Raw genomic sequence first — 23,848 nt, forward strand, 5'->3', positions numbered from 1 at the left:
GTTTTTTGTTTTTGTTGTTTTTGTTTGTTTGTTTGTTTGAGACAGAGTTTCTCTGTGTAACCCTGGCTCTCCTGGAATGATCTATGAGTTCCTGTTTGTGTCTGCACTATGATGTTTTTATTATTACTATTATTGTGGCTCTAACATGTAATTGAAATTAGACAAAGTGATACCTCTTGAAGTACTGTTTTTATTGAAGATTGCTTTGAACATCTCACAGCTGCTTTAGCAGAAGCTGCAGACCCAGAGTAGAGACAGGATTGAACTCCAGATTAGTTTCACAAGCAAGTGTGAAGTTCCACATCTCTTGCTTCACAGAAACTGCAGACCCATGATAGAGACTGGATCTGATTCAGAGTAAAGCCCACAGATAAATGGGGTGTTCCACAACTCACAGTAAAAGCTGCAGGCCCAGCCAGGAGGCTCACTCACACCTCCACAGAGGAAGATTTAAGAGACAATCTCTAGCCCTAAATACCAATCCCAAAGAGGGGCATATACCTCAACCCCTACTACAATTTTGTCTTTCCCCTGAACATTGCAGATACTACCACTAATAGAAAAAAAAAGAGGGCTGGAATTTAAAAGAGCAAATACAGAATTATGAAAGGAAGGAAGAAAAAAGAAACATGAAAAAACAAGATAGCATGTTTTTCAAAAAATCACTAGTCCTATAGTAATGGCTCCTAACAGTAACAATTTGGAAAAAACTTTCAGAAAAAAGCATTTAAAAGAATAATTGAAGTAGTCTGAAAAATTTAAAGAACGCATAAATGGACCTCAAGAGAACAGAACTAGAGCTGAATGAAATAGAGAAGTAAATCCAAAATAGAAAACTTGAGTTCAGTAAAAAGAAATTGTTGAAGGAAAAACAAACTCAAATGATGGGTAGAAATAAAACACTCAATAAGCCAAAATAAATGCTCAGTGGAAAGCCTCACCAACAGAATGGACTGTGTGGAAAATAGTCAGGGCTAGAATATAAAGTAGAGGAATTAGATCATTTATTAAAGATAAATGAGGGAGGGGCTGGGGAGATGGCTCAGAGGGTAACACTGACTGATCTTCTAGATGTCCTGAGTTCAATTCCCAGCAACCATATTGGTGGCTCACAACCATATGTAATTGCCCTCTTCTGCTGTGTCTGAAGACAGTGACAGTGTACTCACATAATTAAATAAATCTTTTTAAAAAAATCAATGAAGCCGGGTGGTGGTGGCGCACGCCTTTAATCCCAGCACTTGGGAGGCAGAGGCAGGTGGATTTCTGAGTTCGAGAGTTTGAGGCTAGCCTGGTCTACAGAGTGAGTTCCAGGACAGCCAGGGCTACACAGAGAAACCCTGTCTTGAAAAACCAAACCAAAAAAAAAAATCAATGAGGAATTATAAAAATATGAATAGAACATGTGAAAGCCTTGGGACACCATGAGAAGACAGATCTTTGAATTATGGTCATAGAAAGGATTCTGCAGCAAAGGCATAGAGAAATTTTCAATAAAATCATAGAAGAAAATTTTCCAAATCTAGAGAAAGATGCTCAGACAAGTTAAAAAGAAGCCCACAGAAGAGTAGATAGATAGGACCAGAAAAGCAACTTTCCATGACATGTTATAGTTAAAAACAAACAAAAGAATATATTAAAAATTGAAAGAGGGAAGGGTCAAATAACTCATAAAGGTAGTCCATCAATCAGAATGACACTCGATTAGTCAGAAGAAACGTTGAAAGCCAGAAAGACCTGGAAAGATGTATACAAAGATCTGAAAGCCCACAACTGCCAAACTGTGTGCTGAAATTGAAGGATAAATAAAAAGTGTCCAAGATAAAAATAGACTAAAGGAATTTATGCTTACTAAGCCAACTGTGCAGAGGATACTGGACAAAATATGTCAATCTATAGGGAAGGATAACCACAATAATAATAATTTTGCCACAGGAATAAGTAAACAAAACCAGGACAATCGAAAGATTTAAGAAAACCCCAGAAAACCAACAAAATGGCAGAAAATCAAGACAAAACTGTCAATTGTAACTCTTAATAGTCTCATTTCTCCAACAAAAGAGATATAGACAAGAAGATTGAATTAAAAAACAGGATCCATTAGGCTGGGTGAACATGGTGCATGTCTGTAATCAGGAGGAAGAGACACGTGGATCACATGAATTCAAGGCCAGCCTGGTCTACAGAACAATTTGAAGGGTTACACAGAGAAACCTTTTCTCTAAAACCAACCAACCAAGTAACCAAACAAAGAAAAAAACAATCCAGGGTCTATCTTTTTGATACTACTAAGAAACACATCTCAGTACCAACTATTGACACTACTGTAACTTCAAAGATTGGAAAAACGATATTGTAAGCAAAAGTCCTGTTCCACAGAAGGGGATTTCATGCCTGGTACTGTAATTCTGCTCAAAATCCTATGCTTAAGGAGGTCATAGGCCCTAGAGTAGAATCTTTTTTTGTTGTTTTTTGCTAAATTGTCCTGCTGTCAAAATACCTTCTAAATATTTCTGTTTATACCCATAGACCCTTGGTGATTTTAAGGTTGGCCAGAGAAGCTTTTTTTTTTTCAGCAGACAGCAAGAGGCATAGTTGGTCAAAGCACTGTGAGTAAAAGACTGAGTGCTCAGCCATAAAGAGGACATCTATCCCTCTCATTCCCCAGGCCCAGGAAACATTATGGAAGAGGAAGCAGAAAGAATGCAAGAAACAGAGAATGGGATTGAGTGTTGTGAAACACCATCTTTCAGACCTCAGATAGCTATTGCGCTCATGAAATCCAACAAGACTTGTGCAAGATCAAGCCACTCAAAATTCTGGGGTGGGTGATCTTTAGGTTCCACCCCTTATTGAGAAGCTATTGACAGTTGATAATCACTGATGGGGGGGGGTGAATCACTCTTCTTTTTTGTTGTTATTTTTGGATTTGACCAGTTATAGGATTCCAATGAATAGCCTCATCTTCATGTACTTATGGTCAGCAATAATTGAACTTAGTGGGTTATAAAAAGAAAAGACATGTTGAAGAGGATTTTGGTAAAATTGGAAGGAGAAGTAGAGGTAGATATGATTATATTACATTGTATACATGCATAAAAATTTCAAGAGTAAAGAGAAACTAAAAAACTAAAAAGGAAAGAAACTATCATGTTTTTTTCTTAAATATTTATTGTATGTATTTGAGTATACTGTAGCTGTCTTCAGACACAACAGGAGGAGGACTTGGATCCCATTACAGATGGCTGTGTGCCACCATGTGGTTGCTATCTCTCCATCCCTGTAATGGTGTTCTTTTAAAAGATTCCTTTGGTTATGGGTTTTTGGTTTTTTTTGTCTTTTTTTTTTTGCCATTATATAAAAGTCAAGATTAGTTTGTCTATGTCTGAGAAGACTGTCCCTGAAATTTTGATTGGGATTGTAAGTGAATCTATAGATTACTTTTGGTAAGATGACCATTTTCACAAGATTAATTGTTCCAATATATGAGCATGAAAAGTCTTTCCAGTTTCTGGTGTCTTCCTAAAGTTCTTTTTTTTTGTGTCTTCATTTTTTCCGCTGTCAAGGTCTTTCTTTCCCTTGATTAGATTTATTCTTAAGTGTTTTACTTTTGGATTGAAATTGTTTTCCTGATTTCTTTTTCAGTTCGTTTGTCATTAGCATATATGTGTTTTAATTTGGTATCCTACCACTTTAATGAAAACAGCTCTAAGAGATGTTTTTGGTGGAGTCTTTCAGGTCTCTTATGTAAAAACTACTTTGAGACATCTTCTTTTCCTACTCATATCCCTTTTATTTCCTCTGGTATTATTGCTCTAGCTAACTTTAAGCGCTATAATGAATAGGAACTGGGAGAGTAGGCACTGTTGTCTTGTTCTTGATCTTAATGGGAATGCTTTGAGTTTTTTGCCATTTAGCATGTTGGCACTCATTGTATACAGCCTTTATTATATTGAGGAACGCTTCCCCTCTATTCCTTATATCTCTATGATTTTTTTGTTCAGTATTTTTGTATAATCAATTTTTTAACATGAAGAGATGCTGAATTTTGTCAAATGCTTTTTCTGCATTTACTTAGATGATCATATGATTTCTGTCTTTTAGCCTATGTGCCGAGTAACATTTATTAATTTTACTAAAATATATTGAGCTATTTCTACGTTTCTGTTATGAAGCCAACTTGGTTGACTTAGATGATCTTTTTGTCATGCATTTTGCATCTATGTTTATCAGGGATACAGGTCAACAATCAACAATTTTCTCTTTTTCTGGATATAGGATGATATCATTTTCTGGTTTTAGTATCAAAATAATCCTGGCTTCATAAAAAAGAGTACTTAAATGCTTTAGACTATAGGGGCCATTTCTGAGTGTCATAGGATCTTACATGCTCAAAGCTGACCTTGAATTCATTTTGTAGTTGAATATGACCTTGAACTTTTGATCCTGTTGTCTCTATCTCCTAACTGCTGGTATCACAGTTATGGGTTAGCATGTCTGATTTTATGTGGTGCTGGGGATTGAACCACAGGGTTCATGAATGTTAAGCAAGCATCTACCAACTGAGCTATAGCCACAACTCTTGACTTGTATTTGTAAGTTTTAAGGTACTAGATCATCCAGGATCACACACATAATAGATATATAGTCTTCTACTGAGCTATATCCTCATTCCCTAATTTTTAATCAAGGACAGAAATCACATGATCATCTCAATATATGCAAAAAGTCTTTGACAAAATCCAATATCCTTTCATGAGAAAAGTTCAGTGGAAATCAGTAATGGAAGGAACATATTTCAGTATAATAAAAGTAAATCTACCCTGTCTCAAAAAAACAAAAAACAAAAAGTAAATCTATATAGTCAACACTATACTAATTGGGGAAAACTGAAAGCATTTTCATTAAAATCAGGAATAAGATGAGCATATCCACTTTTTTCAATATGCATCTTGAATATATCTTATTCAATATAGTGCCTGAAGTCTCAGCTAAAGCAATGAGAGAAGAAAATAAAGGAGATACAGATAGGAAAGGAAGTCTCCTTATTTGCAATGATATGATTCTATACATAACAGGTCACACCCAGAAAACTTTTAGATCTGACAACTACTTTCAGTAAAGTGGCAGGATGCAAAATTAACACACAAAATCACTAAATATTCAAATAACAAGCATGTTGAGAGTTAAAGCAAGAAAACAACCCTATTTGCAGTTGTCTTAAAAATATCTGGGGAGCTAAAGAAACGGTGCAGTGAGTAGGAGCACTGGTAAGTAAGATAAGGAGCAAAGTTTCAATCCTTAGAAACTATATTTAAAATAAAGCAGCAAACAAATAAACCATCGCGGTTAGAGGCAGAGACAGGAGAATCACTGGGGCTTGCTGGTTACCAGCCTAGTGACAGGCTCAATTTGAGACCCTGTTTCAAAGAAATGGGTGGATAGTGAGTGATAGAAGCCAAACTACTCTAGATTGTCAAAGCGATCCCGAACAAAATGGATAATGCTGCAGATACTGAGAAAGCTAGGCTCATTCCATGACAGGCTTCCAATTCAGTTCAGGAGACTAGGCCTAAATCTCAGTCTCCAAGAACTGAGTAATTCCAAGCAAGTCCAGGCCTCAGAAGCTGCCCCGCCACCTGGCCTGAGGCAAGGACAATGAGTCAGCAACAGTTTCCAGACCTCTCCAGCAAGTTTCCAGCCCCAACACCCCAGTAATGGAATGTGTATAGAGATAGACCCAGCAGATTAACATAGATAACACTTACCCTGGAATTCTCTGATGAGCTTTAAATCAGTCCTGCAAGCTCACTTGGGTATCTCTCTATTCTGGTAATGGGAGACCTCAGCATGCTGAATTTCTGCAAAATAAAACATTCTTTGCACCAGGCAGTGGTGGCTCACACCTTTAATCCTAGCACTTGGGAGGCAGAGGCAGGCAGATTTCTGAGTTGAAGGCCAGACTTGTCTATAGAGTGAGTTCCAGGACAGCCAGGGTTACACAGAGAAACCCTGTCTCGAAAACAAAACAGAACAAAAAAACATTCTTTGTGTTTACATACTATTTGAGACTGCAGTATCATTCTTTGGTGAATCATGAACCCTTACAACATTATATAACAAAACTGATTTCAAGTTTTACTATACAGCTAGGAGAACATACATGCCAACGGCACAAAAACCAGACAGGTAGATAAATGGAATAAGCCCAGAGAAATACAACCAACTGATTAAAAGGGTATAAGAAAATACATTGGAAAAAAGTCAATTTCTTTACCAAAAGTTGCTGGGAGAACTGGACATACATATAAAGAATAATAATCCCTAGCTCTTAGTCTATACGAAAATCAACTCCAAGTCATCAGAGTCTGTAATATAATAAACTCTGAGACTCATGAGAAAAAGCAGGGAAACCATTTTAATATATAAGCACATGCAAGGACTCCTCCTGAATACTTTACTTGCTCAGAAAATAAACCTAAAAATTGACAGATGGGATTGACGAAATTAAGAAAGTTCTGTACCACAAAGGAAACAATTGAGTGAAAAGCAGCCTGAAGAATGGGAGAAGTTCCTTGCCATCTGTGCCTCCAACTGAGGAATCCAATAACTCAATGAAATAAGCAGATAGTTCTCGAAGTACAAACGAACAATAAATATATAAAAATGTTTAATTTCACCAGTTGTGATAGTTAATATTGATTGTCAATATGACAAGACCTAAAATCATCCTGGAAACAAGCCCCTAGGCATGTCTGTGAAGGGTTATCTAGATTAGGTTAACTGATAGGAAGATCCAAGCAAGCCATGGAAGGCTTCGTAGACTAGGGTCCTGGCTGCATAAATTGGAGAAAGATAGCTGAACATGAACAATCATCTGTTCCCTGACTGGATTGGGTGTGACTAGCTGCCTCACGCTCTTCCTGTCATGCTTTCCTCAATCTATTTCCTGAATCTGTGGGCCAAAATAAATCCTCCTTTAAATTGTTTCTGTCTGACATTTTGTCACAGCAACAAGAAAAGCAAGGAACTCACTAGTCACTGGGAATTGCAAATTACAATTGCATTGGGATTCCATGAAATTTGAATCACAATGCATCAGCCAGGTATGGCAGTGCATGCTGTTCTGGAGGCAGAGGAAGGCGGATCTCTCAGGTCCAGACCAGCCTGCTCTACAAAGCTGAGTTCCTAGACAGCCTGGGCTGCATAATGACACCTTGTCTCGAACCTCTCCCCCTCCCTGCCCCCAAGAAAAAAAGAAAAAAAAACAAGTAACTGGTATGCTGATGTAGATGTAGACAAAAGGGAACACTCAAACACAGCTGGAAGAGAAAGAGGAGTTGGGTGCTTGAGGACTGTTGTGGGGATGGGTTGAGGGGGGTCACTAGTAACACTTATGAAGTCACAAGGTTTTTTTTTTTAAAGATTTATTTATTTATTATATATGAATACACTGTAGCTGTCTTCAGACACACCAGAAGAGGGCATCAGATCTCATTACAGATGGTTGTGAGCCACCATGTGGTTGCTGGGATTTGAACTCAGGACCTCTGGAAGAGCAGTCAGTGCTCTTAACCACTAAGCCATCTCTCCAGCCCACAAGATTTTTTTCTATTTCCCCAAAACATGATATGCGTGTATGTGTGTGTATGGGGGAGGGCACTACCTAGCATTTATGAAGCATTTATTTATTTATTCCTCCTCCCCCACAAGACATAGTTTCACTATGTCTCACTGGTTGTCCCAGAACACAGTCTGTAGACCCAGGAGATCTTTGAACCCAGGAGATCCGCCTGCCTCTGCTTTCCAAGTGCTAGGATTAAAGGCGTGAACCATCACCTCTCAGCAAGAGCCAGAAGTATTAAGCTCACAGTCTAGACTCCTTGAAAGAAAAAACTGCTGCTGAAATGACTTGTCATGTGGTGTGAAATGAATTAGCAACAGGAATAAAACCCAAAATCTCCATCTTAGAGTCCAAGATCTTCCTGCTTTTTTTCATACTATCTTCCTTCACAGTAGGCTACATCTGGCCCTGCTCTGAGACCCCATCTGGAGGTAGGAAATAGGCTGAATGAAATGTAAAATACTTTGTGAATTTTGAGATTCATGGGAATGCAAAGCAAATAGCACAAACTCTGAGTGATACTGTGCTGATCTGTTTCTTCTCAATTTGACATTAGTTAAGAGTTATCTGGGAAGAGAGAACCTCAATCCAGAAAAATGCCTCCATCAGATTGGCCTGTAAGCAAATCTGATTGGGGGCATTTTCTTGCTTAATGATTGATACAGGAGTGTCCAGCTCACTGTGGATCATGCTACCCCTGAGCACACAGTCCTGTGTAATATAAAAAGCAAACTGAGTAAGTAATAGTAAACAAGCCAGTGAGCAGAGCTCCTCATGGCCTCTGATTCAGTTCCTGCCTTGAGTTTCCGCTCTGACTTTTCATGATGTATGCTGTAAAGTTAAAACAAATCCTCTCTAAATTGCTTTTGGTCTTGTTGTTTATCATAGCAATAGAAAAACTAGAGCAAATACTCTGAAAGCTCTGGTGTAGTTCTCGATGCTAGTAAATACTGTTCCTGATGTTAATACAATAGCCTCCAAGTTACATGAGGAACAGCTTCTAGTGTTCTTATAGAAATACTGACTTGTGAAGTTACAGAAGTGCTTGTGCTTGTGTCTCTGCTTGAAAACTTTACAGTTTCCTGCTTGTCTTGTTATGGGAACTGAGAGCACTCTTGATGACCAGAAAAAGTCTCTGTAACACACTGATCACCCATGGAATCTGCTTTCTTAGGTAGCGTTCTCTGGATGAGTGGATTGAGTGTAGCAGATCTAGGATAAATCAAATTATGTGTTTCTCTTGTCTCTTTTCTTCAGAGAGAATCTATATCAGCTAGCAAGTATGCATGTTTTGATTTTATTTCATTTAATTAATTAATTAATCAATCAATCAGTTCTCTCCTACCACATGGGTTTTGAAGATCATACCCAGGTCATCAGGTTTGGGAACAGTTACCTTTACTGCCTGAACCATGTCACCAGCCCCCGTGCATGTTTTTGAAAGGAACAAACTCCTGAGCTATGGCTATTTCCTAAATATTCAGGGAAGCATATAAATTTTTTGAACAGCCAAGGCTGCACAGAAAAACCCTGTCTCGAAAAGAAACAAAAAAAATTTTTTTTTGAATAATAATTGTTCTTATTGGGGACTTATTCAAGCTAATGATGAGAAGTTGTTTTAAGGTAGGACAAATGTGCCATAGTATTTAATATTTAGCTACATCTTCCATAAAGTCAAGCTGCTATATATGTATCATCTGTTGATCAGAAAAGCAGATAATCTGACGTGTATGTAGTCAGTAGGCTGTAGAGGATTCATAAGACATTTTCAAATGAGACCTTCCCTTTGCTTTTGTGAATCTCTGGCTTTCAGAAAGGTACGTGATTATTTTGAAATGGTACCAAATTGCTGTAGTTTTAAGCTTATCTACTCCAGTCCCTGAAACCAGTTTCCTAAACATTGTCTGTGTAATTCCTATTATTTACACACTAATATTTCCTGTTTGGGATGTCTTTTCCCCTTTCACTTACTGAAAGCCCACGCATTCATTAATAACATCTCACATACAAAAGTTACCTATAAATTGATTACTGAGTCAATAGAAAATGTTCTCATAAAGTCCCAAGGATCAAAATGTCTGGCCTGGTTATTCTTCAACACGATCCATTTAGTCACTGTTCTTTTTAAATATCTTATACATTTTATTCTGCCATCATCTTTTAAAAACTAAAAATGCACATATTTGCATTTATCAGTGCTCTTCTCTTTAAATGTTTTTCCACTTCTATCCCCCAGGCTCTGGTTTCCATAGTACCCATTTTCCATGAGAGTATAAGAGGTTCTGTGCTCACCAGACACTGGCTGGGCTGACTCACCATTAGTTGCATTTATTCTAGGACTTTTGTAACAGACACAATACACATATACAGGACTTCTTTTGTGTTTTTTCTTTTTTCTTTTAAAAATAAGCATATTTCCAGGTTCTCACATTTTCTTTGAATATACTGCACAACATTTTATTATTAAGAAGGTATTATGTCTCAGGCAAAAAATGTTTTGTTGTGTTTGTCTCTGCTCAGAAGGTGCTAACCATGGGTGCTTTGCCCACAGTATTCTTTTCTAAAATAAATATTATCTTCTAAAAGATGTAAGTACTTGTTGTCTGTGTGGCTATCATCAAAGAAGACAGAACAGATGCGCTCATAGGATCCAAGTCTGAAATGACAACAAATTATTTCTACTGTAAAATTTCCAGTTTTTATGTAACATGCCCATTGTTGAAAAGATTCTTCCAAATAATACCAAAAAGACTCCTCAGTGACTGTCTCCATTAGAGAACTGAGACAGTGTTAATCTCAAAGATGGGGGAAGAAAACCACTGACCTAAATCATCATGGCCAAGTTGATTAAAGCAAGCAATTCATTAAAGCTTTTAAATTCATGTACGCAGGCTGCCTCTCTCCTAAGGAGAGGTTCAAGAGGTCAACATTGTAAGGTTAGAGGTGGGCATAGCCCAGTTCTTGAGAAACAAAGGTTTGATCACAAACAGGAGCAAACCTAGTTTGGCTTTACTATAAGATGGCTTTTAAGCCTAAGCAGGCTGGTTCTTCAGTAGTATTTTTAAATTTTCCAGAGATTCAAAGGCTGCCCACAGCATACTTCTACCCTTTCCCTCAGAGGAAGCTGATGGATGCCTGCTGAAATCTTGTATGTTTTAGGTTTGTTGACACAACTGCAATAAAATATTGCAACATATGCTGTGATCTATAGCCCTTTTTTCCTTCAGATTCATCTAAAAGATTAATAATTCCCCAATAAGCTCCTCCAAAAGAAAAAAATCTATTCTGTGAGAAGCATTGTAAGAATTATGGTTGACAAGTGCTACCCAATGTGCATGCCCTTGAGGAAGTGGGATTGCCTTGCCCACAGTTATGTGAGAAGTCCCTGCTGCTTTATTTTTTTTATTTTTATTTTTATTTTTATTTTTATTTTTATTTTTTTTTGGTTTTTCAAGACAGGGTTTCTCTGTGTAGCCCTGGCTGTCCTGGAACTCACTCTGTAGACCAGGCTAGCCTCAAAGTCTCAAACTCAGAAATCTGCCTGCCTCTGCCTCCCAAGTGCTGGGATTAAAGGCGTGTGCCACCACTGCCCGGCTCCCTGCTGCTTTATTGATATACAGATGATCATGGATTCTACATGCATCTGGAGTGAGTGATGAATCAACTTCCCTTGGTGGGAAGTGTTCTTGATGTGCTTTTTAAAGCACTTTTGAATAGAACATCTTGAAAAAGATGCTCTTCTGCTATGTCAGCTGCCACATCCTCTGTCATACTCTCTGCTGTGCTGAAAAAAAAAATCAAATATTGCTGATCTATGAACTTAACCATCTGTATGTAGACACAACCATTTTCTCTGCTAAATCCAGTGATCTGCTCCAGCATACTGATACTTCATGGTGACAGTTATTGCTATGCTGATTCTCAACTTGCTAGAAAAGTCCTTGTCGCTGGGCGGTGGTGACGCACGCCTTTAATCCCAGCACTTGGGAGGCAGAGGCAGGCGGATTTCTGAGTTCAAGGCCAGCCTGGTCTACAGAGTGAGTTCTAGGACAGCCAGGACTACACAGAGAAGCCCTGTCTCGAAAAAAAACAAAACAAAACAAAAAAACAAAAAAAGTAAAGAAAGCAAAAGAAAAGTCCTTGTCTACTTCATTCTCTGAAGTTTGATTAGTTGTGGTTTTCTGTAATGGTCTCCTGTTACAAAGAGAGATTTCCTTGATTAGGTGTGGGATCTATACTTATCTGTGGATATAAGGTTAAATATAAAGTAGTCAAGGATTATGTTGGTTTAGTAAAGTATTGGTTATAGATTCTCCTCCAAGATCCATGACTTCATTATCCCCAGATAGTTGGTTGGTTCAATACCAGACATGATTTCCCTTTTGCTGAGCAGGTCTTAAGTCCAAATAGAGAGCTGTTGATTACTACCAAGGTATGTGTGCTGCTGTTGCACCTGTAGGGTTACTGTGTAATGCTAGTCATTGTTGTAGTGTTGTACTTCACAGACATCACAGATAGGTAGTCCTCCCTTGCTTTCCTCCCTTTTCAGGCCCCTACTAATACCATAAATGCCTCAGGGGGGAGGCTTTCGGATCACATCCAGTTCTGATCTTCTGTGTCTTATGTCTGACTTATGTGGTAGCTTCAGCAATGTAGACTCACCTTCGATCTCTGGGAGGAAATCAAGGGCAACAACAATAGCTTATAATGTTTTTGGAGTCTTTAGGACAACTCTGCCCAACAACTCAAATGAAGGCTTCTTGTGCTTATTGGTTTTTTTTTTTTTGTTAGTCTATGGCTCTTAGGTGAACCATTGTTAGTATGGATGGGAAAATAAATAAACAATATATAAATGTATATGTATGAATTATCTGTAATTTTAAGTAACTAATGATTCTCAATGACTTTTTCAGACATCTTTATAATTATTTCACCCTCCTTCTGTAACTTTAATTTTTTCAAATCTTATTTTAAATGATGTCTTTTAACCATCCCTTGTAGCCCACCACCCACCAGAGGTAGTGGAAAAGAAAGGAGACAGAGAAAGTAGACCTGTTTAGAAAGGTTCTTTGGAGCAACTCCACTCTATGTTGTCTGGAAATGTGCCGTTCAGTTTACAGGTTAGGAATGGCAGCTCCATCCACTCCCAAACACCTCACAGATACACTAGTAGTCTAGTTCAGTAGAGTTGGGATAACACCCACTAAACAGCAGTGGTGGCACAACCTAGCAGAGACAGGCAGGCCTCAATCTTGGCTTGAGTCAGCAGGAAAGACCTGGAGGGATACTAGAAGAAGTTCTTAGCTGTGTTTCTCTCAGGGTAGTGAAGATCAAGAAAGACTTGCAACACACAAGTGTTTCACAGCTAGCTCTATAAACTTCTTCATGTGTTTGCCCCAGCAAACATTGTCCTACTGACTTTCCAAAGAACCCTAAAGTTTCCACTCCATCCTTTTATATTTATCATCCTCCCTTTCCCTAATTAAAGCCCCCTCATTTTCCCTGAATAACTTGTATACTGCTATTTCCCTCTATTGCTCCCCTGACATGACCCCCTTTTCCTTTCCTGTTTTCTGCAGTTACTCCAGTTTCTATACTAACATCTGGCAATTTGTAGCTAGGTAGTATTGTCTTCTTTTGTCTCTTCTGGTTAGTTTTAGTCTGAAATCTATTTTGTCAGATATTAGAATAGCAATTCCTGCTTTCTTTCCTGGTCCCATTTGATCTGAGTACTTTTGTCCACCTTTTCACTGGAAAGTAGCATCTATCTTTAAAGCTAAGATTTGTTTCATTTAGAGAACAAATAAACAGATTGTTTCTTAATCCATCTATTCAGTCTGTCTTTGGAGAATTGAGGTCATTAATATTTAAAGATATTATTGGAAGGTATATGTTGATTGTAGTCATCGTGTTGTTGACTTTTGGTGTTGTGTTTTTAGGGTACGGTGTGTTTAAGTAATTATGGCTTTATCTGTTTTCCTTCTATATTTTGGCTGTGCTTATTTCTCTCTTCATCCAGATGAAGTATTAGCTCCTGTATTTTCTTTAGTTTTGGCCTGCTGGATATGATTTTTTAAAAGGCTGTTTTTAATACCATGGAAAGTTCTTCTTTCTCCTTCAACTATGTCAGATCGTCTTGTTTGGTGCAGTAGTCTAGATTGACAGCTGTAGTCTTTTAGGACTTGGAATGCTTTGCTTCAGACTCTCGGTTTTTATGGACTTTCTTTTATATGTGACATGAGTTTTTTCTTTTGACGTTTTCAATACTCTTTCTCTGTTCTGTATACTTAGTGATTTAACTATGATATACTGTGGGATTTTCTATTCTGATCTTGTCTATTTGGTGTTCTGTGTACTTCTTGTATCTGCATGAATATGTCTTTCCTTATTTTGGACAAGTTTTCGTTGGTGATCATGTTGATGATATGGTCTATGTCATTGACCTGGTTTCTTCTTCCTCATCTATGCTTATAATTTGAAGGTTTGTTCTTTCATTGTGTCCTATGTTTCCAGAATATTCCTTTCCCGTATTTTAAAAAGTTTTTTTTTTCATATTCTTTGCTTATTTGATCTAGATCCTCAAGTCCTGATCTCTGTCTTCTGCTTGATTCATTCAACTTGTAAGGCTTTCCTTTGAGTTTCCAAGTTGGGTTAACGGGTTTCTCAGTTCTATCTTCATTTCAGCTTGGCTGCTTTTCAATGTTTCTATCTCTTTATTAACTTCTGTTTTCAAATTCTATTCTGCTCTTGCCATTTTATTCAGTCTTATGTTTATGTTTTCTTGATCATCACTCAGGCATTTTTTTTAAGTTTATAGAGCTATTTCTTTGTGTCCTTTTTAAACTCTTTGAATTCTTTGAAACTTATGATTATTCTTTTAAATTGTGTCCTTGGGTTTGTCTAGGTAGTTCTCATTGGGAAACATGGGACATAGGACTAGTAAACTTTGGTGTGTATATGTGTATAAATACTGCCTTGATCTTTGATATTGATTGTATTTTTGTGATGAGATCTGGGCACACAGAATTTTGTTAGTTCTGTGTCTGAAATTGACACAGCAGTTTGGGACAAAGCAGAGAATATGTGAGCCGAGTTGGTTCTAAAGGTTATATATAGCTTAAGTGGAAGGAAGTCAAGTGGAAGGAAGTCAGAGGAACACAGGGGGACTGACTTGGCAACCAATGTGAATCATGGTCTTAGCCTGGAGTTTGGGAGTGGATGCCGAGGATGAGGAGAGTTTGTGGAGAGGAGAGAATCTGTTGGACTCACCAGGTCAGACTCTGGTGCAAGATATGCATGACCTGGCTTGACAGATTGTATGTGTCACATGAGGGACCTTTAGGTAGGGAACAGCACAATTGGGATGGCCAGACTAGGCCAGGGCACTGATGTAGGATCTTGGCTAATTCTAGGGGGTTGAGGAGCCTATGTGGATGGGGGAAAGGATAAGGGAGACACACCTGGCTAGACCCTGGCACAAAATGCACAAGGTCTGGCTGAATGGAAAGATTAAACATGATGTACAAAGTGCCATAGATTGGAGAGAGTTGGGTTCAAATGTGTGTGTGTTTGCCACATATATATGGTATATATACTGTGTGTAGAGTACTTTTAAATCTCATTGTTTACCATATATATGATATATATGACATATATATACCATATATGAAATTTATATCATATATATACTAAATAGATAATAAACCATGTATATTATATACGGTAAACAATGAGGAGATCTGAAAGTATTTTACCATAAGATTTTAGGTAAGTGAGGAGACATTTAGACATATCTACTGGCATAGCTTGAACTACTTCAAGCCAAAAGAAGTATAGTTTTTATTGATTGGTATCTCAAGTATTTTGCATTTTATTAAAGAACATTGATTTCCTTTGCTTATTGAAGAGAACATATTTGTTTCCTTACAGTTCAGTAGGTGGCTATTATAGGTGACTCACTCTGTTTCAGCTCTTGTTTTGTTTTTCTTTTTCTTTCATGAGTCATCTTTCTCTTCAACCTAGAATATACTTTAACGTCCTTAGTAAATAGACCCTTCTGTTCCTTGGAGACTCTGTTCCTCTATTGTTTAAAGTGAAAATAAACAACTTGTATGGAATAATTAACTGATTAATGAATGACGCAAAAATGTCTCACAATGAAATTCTATTTACATGATGCAAAGTAACAAAGTGCCCCTGTTTATAGTTATTTCCACAATTCTAATTAGTCTTTTTTAAAAATTGGACTTAGATTAGAAGCTTCATTTTGCCACTCATTTACCAAATATTTTTTTTATTGGATATTTTCTTTATTTACATTTCAAATGTTATCCCCTTTCCAGGTTTCTCCTCTGGAACCCCCTATCCCATCCCCACTCCTCCTGCCTCTCCACCACCCACCCACCCACTCACTCCTGCCTTCCTGCCCTGGCATTCCCCTACACTGGGCATTGAACCCCCTGAGGCCCAAGGCCCGCTCCTCCCACTGATGTCCAACAAGGTCATTCTCTGCCACATATGCGGCCAGAGCCATGGGTCCCTCCATGTGTACTCTTTGGTTGATGGTCCAGTCCCTGAGAGCTCTGGGGGGGGGGTCTAGCCAGTTGACTCTGTTGCTCTCTCCATGGGGCTACAAACCCCCTCAGCTCTTTCAGTACTTTCTGTAACTCCTCCATTGAGAACCCTGTGGTCAGTTCAATGGTTGGCTGCGAGCATCAGCCTCTGTATTTGCAAGGATCTGGCAGAGCCTCTCAGGAGACAGCTATGTCAGGCTCCTGTCAGCATGCACTTCTTGGTATTCAAAATAGTGTCTGGGTCAGGTGACTGTATATGGGATAGATCCCCAGGTGGGGCAGTCTGTGGATGGCCTTTCCTCCAGTCTCTGCTGCACACTTTGTCTCTGTATTTGCTCCCGTAAGTATTTTGTTCCCCCTTCTAAGAAGGACCGAAGCACCCACACTTGGTCTTCCTTCTTCTTGAACTTCATATGGTCTGTGAGTTGTATCTTGAGTATTCCGAGCTTTAGGGCTAATATCCAATTATCAGTGAGTGCATACCATGTGTGTTCTTTTGTAACTGAGTTATCTCACTCAGGATGATATTTTCTAGTTCTATCCATTTGCCTGTGTTGCCAAATATTTATTGACTACTCTTTTAGCATTCTCTCTATTAGACTTGAGAGAGAAGACAGAATCCATGCTTTCGAGGGTTCACAGGTCCAATATGAACTAATTTGTAGGTAATTATGAATAATGAGAAATATTTGTAAGTAATGCCATAATCGCTGTGACAGCTGGGTGTAAGGTGCTATGAAAGTAACAGGGACAAAGTAGCTAACTTTGGCTATGGACAAAGTACAGGAGCAGTTAGGGGGTGACTGTGTCATGGGAAAAATGAAGGAAAGGATGGGAAATAATGAAAGGTAGGAGATGCTTTGCCAAACATGACATCCATACTAAATGTCAGACAGAGAAATTGAGAAAAGAAATCCCTGGTAGAGAAGTCATGGGAAAAGATACAAATCATGGTTCATCGTTGAACTCAGAGACTGCTTTGAGCTCATAGACAACAACATGTTTAATCACACCCCTCTTCCACCATTTCCTCCCCCTCACTTAGTAAGGATTGTTCAGCTACAGTATGAACATAAAAACTTGGGGTAGGAGTGGTTGTGTATGCCTGAAATCCCAGCACTTGAGCGGCTTAGGCAGAAGTGTCTTGAGTTTGAGGCATCCCTGGGCTATATAAAGTGAGACCTTCGAGGGAAAGGGAGAAAAAGAGGGTGAAGGAGGGGGAGAGATACATGCATACATATGTACGTACGTATATACATAATACACACACACACACACACACAAACAGACAAACAGAAAAGCAGACAAACAGGTAGATGGAGAGGTGTTCATATTTAAGATTAAAGTTCAGAGCTGGAAACCAGGAAGTTGTGGAGCACACCTTTAATCCTAGCACTTGCAAGGCAGAGTCTGTCAGATTTCTGAGTTCATGGCCAGCCTGATCTACAAAGTGAATTCCAGGTCAGCCAAGGAAGGCTACACAGAGAAACTCAAAAAACGAAAAATGAACAAACAAACAAATAATTACAAAGTTCAAAGCTGGAAAGACAGCTCACTGGTTAAGAGCACTTTAATCTTTTTTTTTTTTTTTACAGTCCAGACTTTATCCCCCTCCCTTTCCAACCTCCCGCTGTTCCACATCCCACACCTTCCCCCACCACCCTGTCTCCAAGAGGATGCCCCCACCCCCACCCCCACCCCACCAGACCTCCCCAGTCCCTGGGGCCCCAAGTCTTTCAAGGGTTAGGTGCATCTTCTCTGACTGAGGCCAGACCAGGCAGTCCTCTGCTGTATATGTGTGTGGTCCTCATATTAGCTGGTGTACACTGCCTGGTTGGTGGCTCAGTGTCTGAGAGATCTCAGGGGTCCAAGTTAATTGAGACTGCTGGTCTTCCTATAGGGTCCTCCTCAGCTTCTTCCAGCTTTTCCCTAATTCAACCACAGGGTTCACTAGCTTCTGTCCATTGGTTGGATATAAGAATCTGCATCTGACTCAGCTGCTTGTTGAACCTCTAGGAGTACAACCATGCTAGGCTCCTGTCTGTGAGCACACCATAGCATCAGTAATAGTGCCAGCCAGGCCTTGGAGCCTCCCTTTGAGATGGATCAAGTTAAGCCAGTCACTGGACCCCCTTTCCCTCAGTCTCTTCTCCATTTTTGTCCCTGAAATTCTTTTAGAATTCTTTCAGTCAGGGATAATTCTGGGTCAGAGTTTTTGACTGTGGGATGGCAACCCCATCACTCACTTAATGCCCTGTCTTTCTCCTGGAGGTGAACTCTACAAATTTCCTCTCCCACCTGTTGGACATTCCATCTAAGGTCCCTCCCCTTTGAGTCCTGAGCTTCTCTCAACTCCCAGATCTCTGGTACAGTCTAGAGGGTACCCCACCTTCCCAGGTTGCCTGTTTCAAGTCTTTCTTCTGGCCTTCAGGGCTTCACTCCTGTCCCCCCCCAATACCTGACAGGAGAATGGGTATAGAAAATGTGGTTCATTTACACAATGGAATACTACTCAGCTATTAAGAAGGAGGATATCCTGAGTTTTGCAGGCAAATGGATGAAACTAGAAAATATAATCCTGAGTGAGGAAACTCAGACCCAAAAGGACATTCATGGCATGTACTCACTAATAAGTGGATATTAACCAAAAAAGTACAGAATACCTAGGATACTTGCTCTTCTTATAGAGGACCATAATTCAGTTCCTAGCTCTTACTTTGGCTCTTAAACACTGTAACTCCAGTTTTAGGATGTCTGACAGACACTCCTAACCTCCAAGGACACTATGCATGTATATAATGTACACACACACACACACACACACACACGCGCATACATGCACACACACACAAACAAACAAAACACTAATATATATATAAAATAAAAATAAATAATTAAAAAAAAGAGAGACAGATTGAGGAGATACTTAGTAGGTCTCAAATTGAGGACTAGAGTTAGGTTCCCTAGCGCCCACATAAACGCCAGAGTGGGTGTGGCAGCCCTCTTGGAATCTTGATAGGAACAAGCTGGCTAGATGAATTGGCTAGTTCTAGGTTCATTAAGAAATCTTAGCCGGGCGGTGGTGGCGCACGCCTTTAATCCCAGCACTTGGGAGGCAGAGGCAGGCAGATTTCTGAGTTTGAGGCCAGCCTGGTCTACAGAGTGAGTTCCAGGACAGCCAGGGCTACAGAGAAACCCTGTCTCAAAAAAACTAAAAAAAAAAAAAATATCTTGCCTTGGGGCTAGAAAGATGGCTCAGTGGTTTAAAGCACTGACTCCTCCTTCAGAGGTCCTGAGGTCAGTTCCTAGCAACCACATGGTGGCTCACAAACATCTGTAATAGGATCTGATGCCCTCTTCTGGTGTGTCTGAACACAGCTACAGTATATGTGCATACATTAAATAAATAAATAAATAAATAAATAAATAATAAATAAATATCTTGCCTAACCTGGGTGGTGATTTAGCAGACCTTTAATCCCAGCACTTGGGAAGTAGAGGCAGAGGCAGGCTGATCTCTGAGTTCTGAGTTTGAGACCACCCTGGTTTATACAGAGAGCTCCAGGATAGTCAGAGCTACACAGAGAAACTCTGGAGAGAGATAGATAGAGAGACAGAGAAACAGAGAGACAGCCTCAAAAATGTAAGGTGATGAGTACCTGAGGAAGATACTCAACAACAACTTGCCTTCTCTTATAAACTGTTTTCTGTCCCAACTATTTTGTTGCAGCAACAGAATGAAACTTTAATAATACAGTGTTTCTTTTTGTGTCTGGGCTATCTCACTTAGCATAATGTCTTTCAGGTTTACCCATGTGTTTGCAAATAGCAGATTTGTTTTTAAATTTTATATTATTTATTATTAGTGTGTATATACATGCTGTGGTATGTGCGTTGAGGTCAGAGGACAATTTTGTGAAATTTTGTTCTCTTCTTCCACTTTTCCATGGGTTCTAAATATCTAACATAGGTCATCAAATTTGCATGGCAAGTACATCTTACCAGCCCCAATTTTAAGAAGTATTTTAATTATTTCAACAATGTATTTTACTCATTCACTCTCTTCCCACTTCTCCCCTTTACTCTTCCTAGATCCTCCGTACCCTACAACTTTGGGTCCTTTTTAAAAATAATACACTGACTCTGATTTGTACAACCAATATATTCCATGGTGTAGGACCATTAACTGGGAAATAATCACTCTACAAGGAGCTACTCCTTTAAGGAAAACTGAGTCTCCCTCCCCTAGAAGCCATCAACTATCCATAGCACCTCAGTTAGTGGTGTGGGCTTGTGAAAACCTCCCCTTTATATTCTACTATGTTGACTGGCTTCATCCTGGCCACACAACCATAGCTACATGTGAGTTAATGATTACAGCAGTTCTGTCATGTTATTTCCCTTGGTCCTCCCTAACTTCTGTCTTTTACAGTCTTTTTTTGTTTTGTTTTGTTTTGTTTTTCAAGACAGGGTTTCTCTTTATAGCCTGGGCTGTCCTGGAACTCACTCTGTAGACCAGGCTGGCCTCGAACTCAGAAATCCGTCTGCCTCTGCCTCCCAAGTGCTGGGATTAAAGGCGTGCGCCACCACCGCCTGGCTGAGAATTAAGTCTTTAATACGTCAGTCTTAGGGGCAGGAGTGATTCTAGATGGAAAACTACAATACTTTGCTTCTGGCTCCCAAAAGCTCACATTCATGTCATATTCATATTGCAAGGTGTATTTAGTCCATCTCCAAGAATCCTCGGAGTCTTAAAGCATCCCAACATTGCTCAATGGACCAAATCCCAAGTCTCATCTGAAACTCAAGGTAGGCTGTTAGCTGTGAGCACCTGCAAAAATCAGAAGACAAAATGTGCACTTCAAGAAGCAATGGCACAGAGCAAACATTCCCATTCCAAGAGAGGAACAGGAAAATATAAAAGATAGGTCAGGCCAAACAAAATCAAAATGTAGCAGGCCAAATAGTGAATCCTAAGTGTATTCACCCACCTGGCCCATGCTGAGGAAAGGGTTGGGCAGTTCTACGATAGCCTTGCTAGGTGTAGTTCACATGACTCTTCTCCAGTCAGTTTCATGTGCTTCCTTTAGACAGCTGCCCATGTTTCTGACATCTTTCTTTCTGGGGTCTCTGCTGATGCTTTGGCTTTACCTTCACTTCACCTTCTCTTTTTTTTTTTTTTTTTTGGTTTTTCGAGACAGGGTTTCTCTGTGTAGCTCTGACTGTCCTGGAACTCACTCTGTAGACCAGGCTAGCCTCGAACTCTCGAACTCAGAAATCCACCTGCCTCTGCCTCCCAAGTGCTGGGATTAAAGGCGTGCGCCACCACCGCACTTCACCTTCTCAATGGGCTGCTTGTAGCACCTTTAACCCTGCTACACACTGCCTGACGTCCTTAAAGGGAGACTCACCAGCCTTTCATTGTTAAATATTATACTAGTCGTGGGCTTATTTCATGTGGCCTTGTGTTCAGTTACATTTCTTGTTTGCTTGATTTGTTGAGTTGTATTTTTTTTTTTCTCTTGAAAAGACAATGAATCCTGTCCAGAGGCTTTTTTTTTTTTGCATTATTTAAGATCATCAAGTAGCTCTGTGCTCCTCAGCTTCTTATCTTACTTTTCTCAATGCAGCCAGTGGAAAGCTAATCTCACTATAATCATTACTTTTGGAAAGATATTTTAAGAGATCATTATATAGGCATCCAGATCTTGCCTTTTATTAATATTTGACTAAACAATATGTTGTATAATCTCTATTGCTTCATCACAGCATGGATGCTCTATTACCCTTTTTAGCACTGAAATTAGTAAATTCCAGAAAAATAAAATAAAAATAAAACCAGAACCAACTCAGGAAATAGCACCAAAATCAGAAGTAGTTTTTTGAGGCTGGCACTGCAGGCCACGGTGGCAATGGCAATTTCTTTCTCTTTGGGGAAACCTCAATTTTTCCTTTAGGACCTCATTAGGCAAACACACACACACACACACACACACACACACACACACACACACTCCACGAGCCCTGAAATCTACATAGCAATGCAAACAATACTTAAATAAATCTAAATGACACAAATAAGTAAACAGAGAAGTGACATGTGTCCACGGATTGAAAGACTGCGTTGTGTCAGTACTAGCTTGCTTGCTGTGTCAGTACTAGCTTGCTTGCTGGCTTCCTGTGCCTTGTGACACGCAGTGGCAGCGCTTTAGGTCTTGTTGCTGAGCGCAACCTCCACCCCCAACCCCTTGCTGCGAGGTGAGGTTGTCAGGGCAACCAATGCGGAGCACCACAGAGTGCTGCAGCCAAGCTGTAATGTCTGCTTCTCTGCTCTACTGCAGTGCTCGCTCTCAGCCTTCAAACAGGACCCCAGGGCCAGCCTTGCAGATCAACCACTGTCGCATTCTCACTGAAAATCTAGTAACAATGATGTACGATTGTAGCTGGAATGTTGTCCCCTCCCAACAACAGTGTACTTTGGAATGTGGCAAGAAACATCTGGCTGAAACAGTTGAAGTCCACATCTGCTTGCGAAATTCTCAATAGGTGCTGGTGTCTGTGAAGTACCCGAGTTAGACAGGGAATATCTATGCTCCTGCAGTTTAGTCACCACCCACAATCTAGTTTTGCGTCAGGAAAATGAGGTGTTCTGTCTTTCCGAAGATACTTCATTGCGGCTGTCTGCGTTTGTCAGTGTGAAGCTCTCTGCGCCAATCTTATTATCCTTGTTTGCTTTTAGTCTACCAAGCTGTGGCCTACAGGCGCCAGCTGTGGAAGACCCTGGCTTGTATTTCCTCTTACTAGAAGCTTCAAGGGCACAATCCTGTGTGAGAGGCTAGCACCTTGATGGTCTCCTGTCACAAAACCTTCACAACAAGGCAGTGAACGATGGTGGGGGAATTCTTAGAGTTATTACAGCTGGCAGGGGTTCAGTGCATGAATTCGTGGAAAGAATTGCAGTGGCTTCATCTACATTACTCAGGAAGGCAGTGCTTTGTTATGGAAACCTCCATTTTTGGTTTTAGAGACTTGCAGATAATATAGGGAGATGATAACAGAGGAAATTAGGGCCCTTTCTTGGAGTTCTTAGTCTCCTTAATAAAAGCATTTAAGGTGGACTCCAATGGAAGCTCAAGGAGAGTTTTATTAGAGTTAAAAAAAAAATCCATGTCAGGCAAGCCGGAAATGGCAGCAGCTGCCCAGAGAAGGCAAGAGAGAAGGGAAAAAGCCACGTCATTGAGGTTGTTATGGGGGTTAGTCAGACACACGGTGGGGAGGGGAGCTTTAGAGAAAGAGTGAGGAGGCCCAAAATGTCAGAAAAAAAAGTACGTAGCTTTTGGCCAGCATCCGAAAGAGATAGAAAAAAAGAAAAAGCAGAAGTTGTACCTGAAGGTCGCCACCCAGTGGAACGTCATGGTGGCCAAATAGGGGTTGCTCTGAGGAAAGGAGCTGGGAATTCTGGGAAGCAAAAATACACTGGTTCATTAAAGGAAAAGTTATTTTGCTTATTTTTTTTTTTTTTAGCATGCCTTAAGGTAAGCCCAACTTCCTAGGAATGGCCCTTATTTGGGTGATTGACCCAGCACAACTGGGATTTTATGTCTCTACCCAGACTAGAGAGTCTATTCTTTTGACCGGAATAAGTTTTCTC

At 39.7% G+C, this 23,848-nt stretch overlaps 1 pseudogene; it reads right to left on the bottom strand.

Annotated features, from left to right (window-relative positions):
- Positions 1-10,738: 10,738 nt before the first annotated feature.
- LOC114624512 lies at positions 10,739-23,612 on the bottom strand (annotated as a pseudogene).
- Positions 23,613-23,848: the final 236 nt, after the last annotated feature.

The sequence above is a fragment of the Grammomys surdaster genome, unplaced genomic scaffold (genome assembly GCF_004785775.1).
Source record: "Grammomys surdaster isolate TR1022 unplaced genomic scaffold, NIH_TR_1.0 207, whole genome shotgun sequence".
Classification (NCBI taxonomy): domain Eukaryota; kingdom Metazoa; phylum Chordata; class Mammalia; order Rodentia; family Muridae; genus Grammomys; species Grammomys surdaster.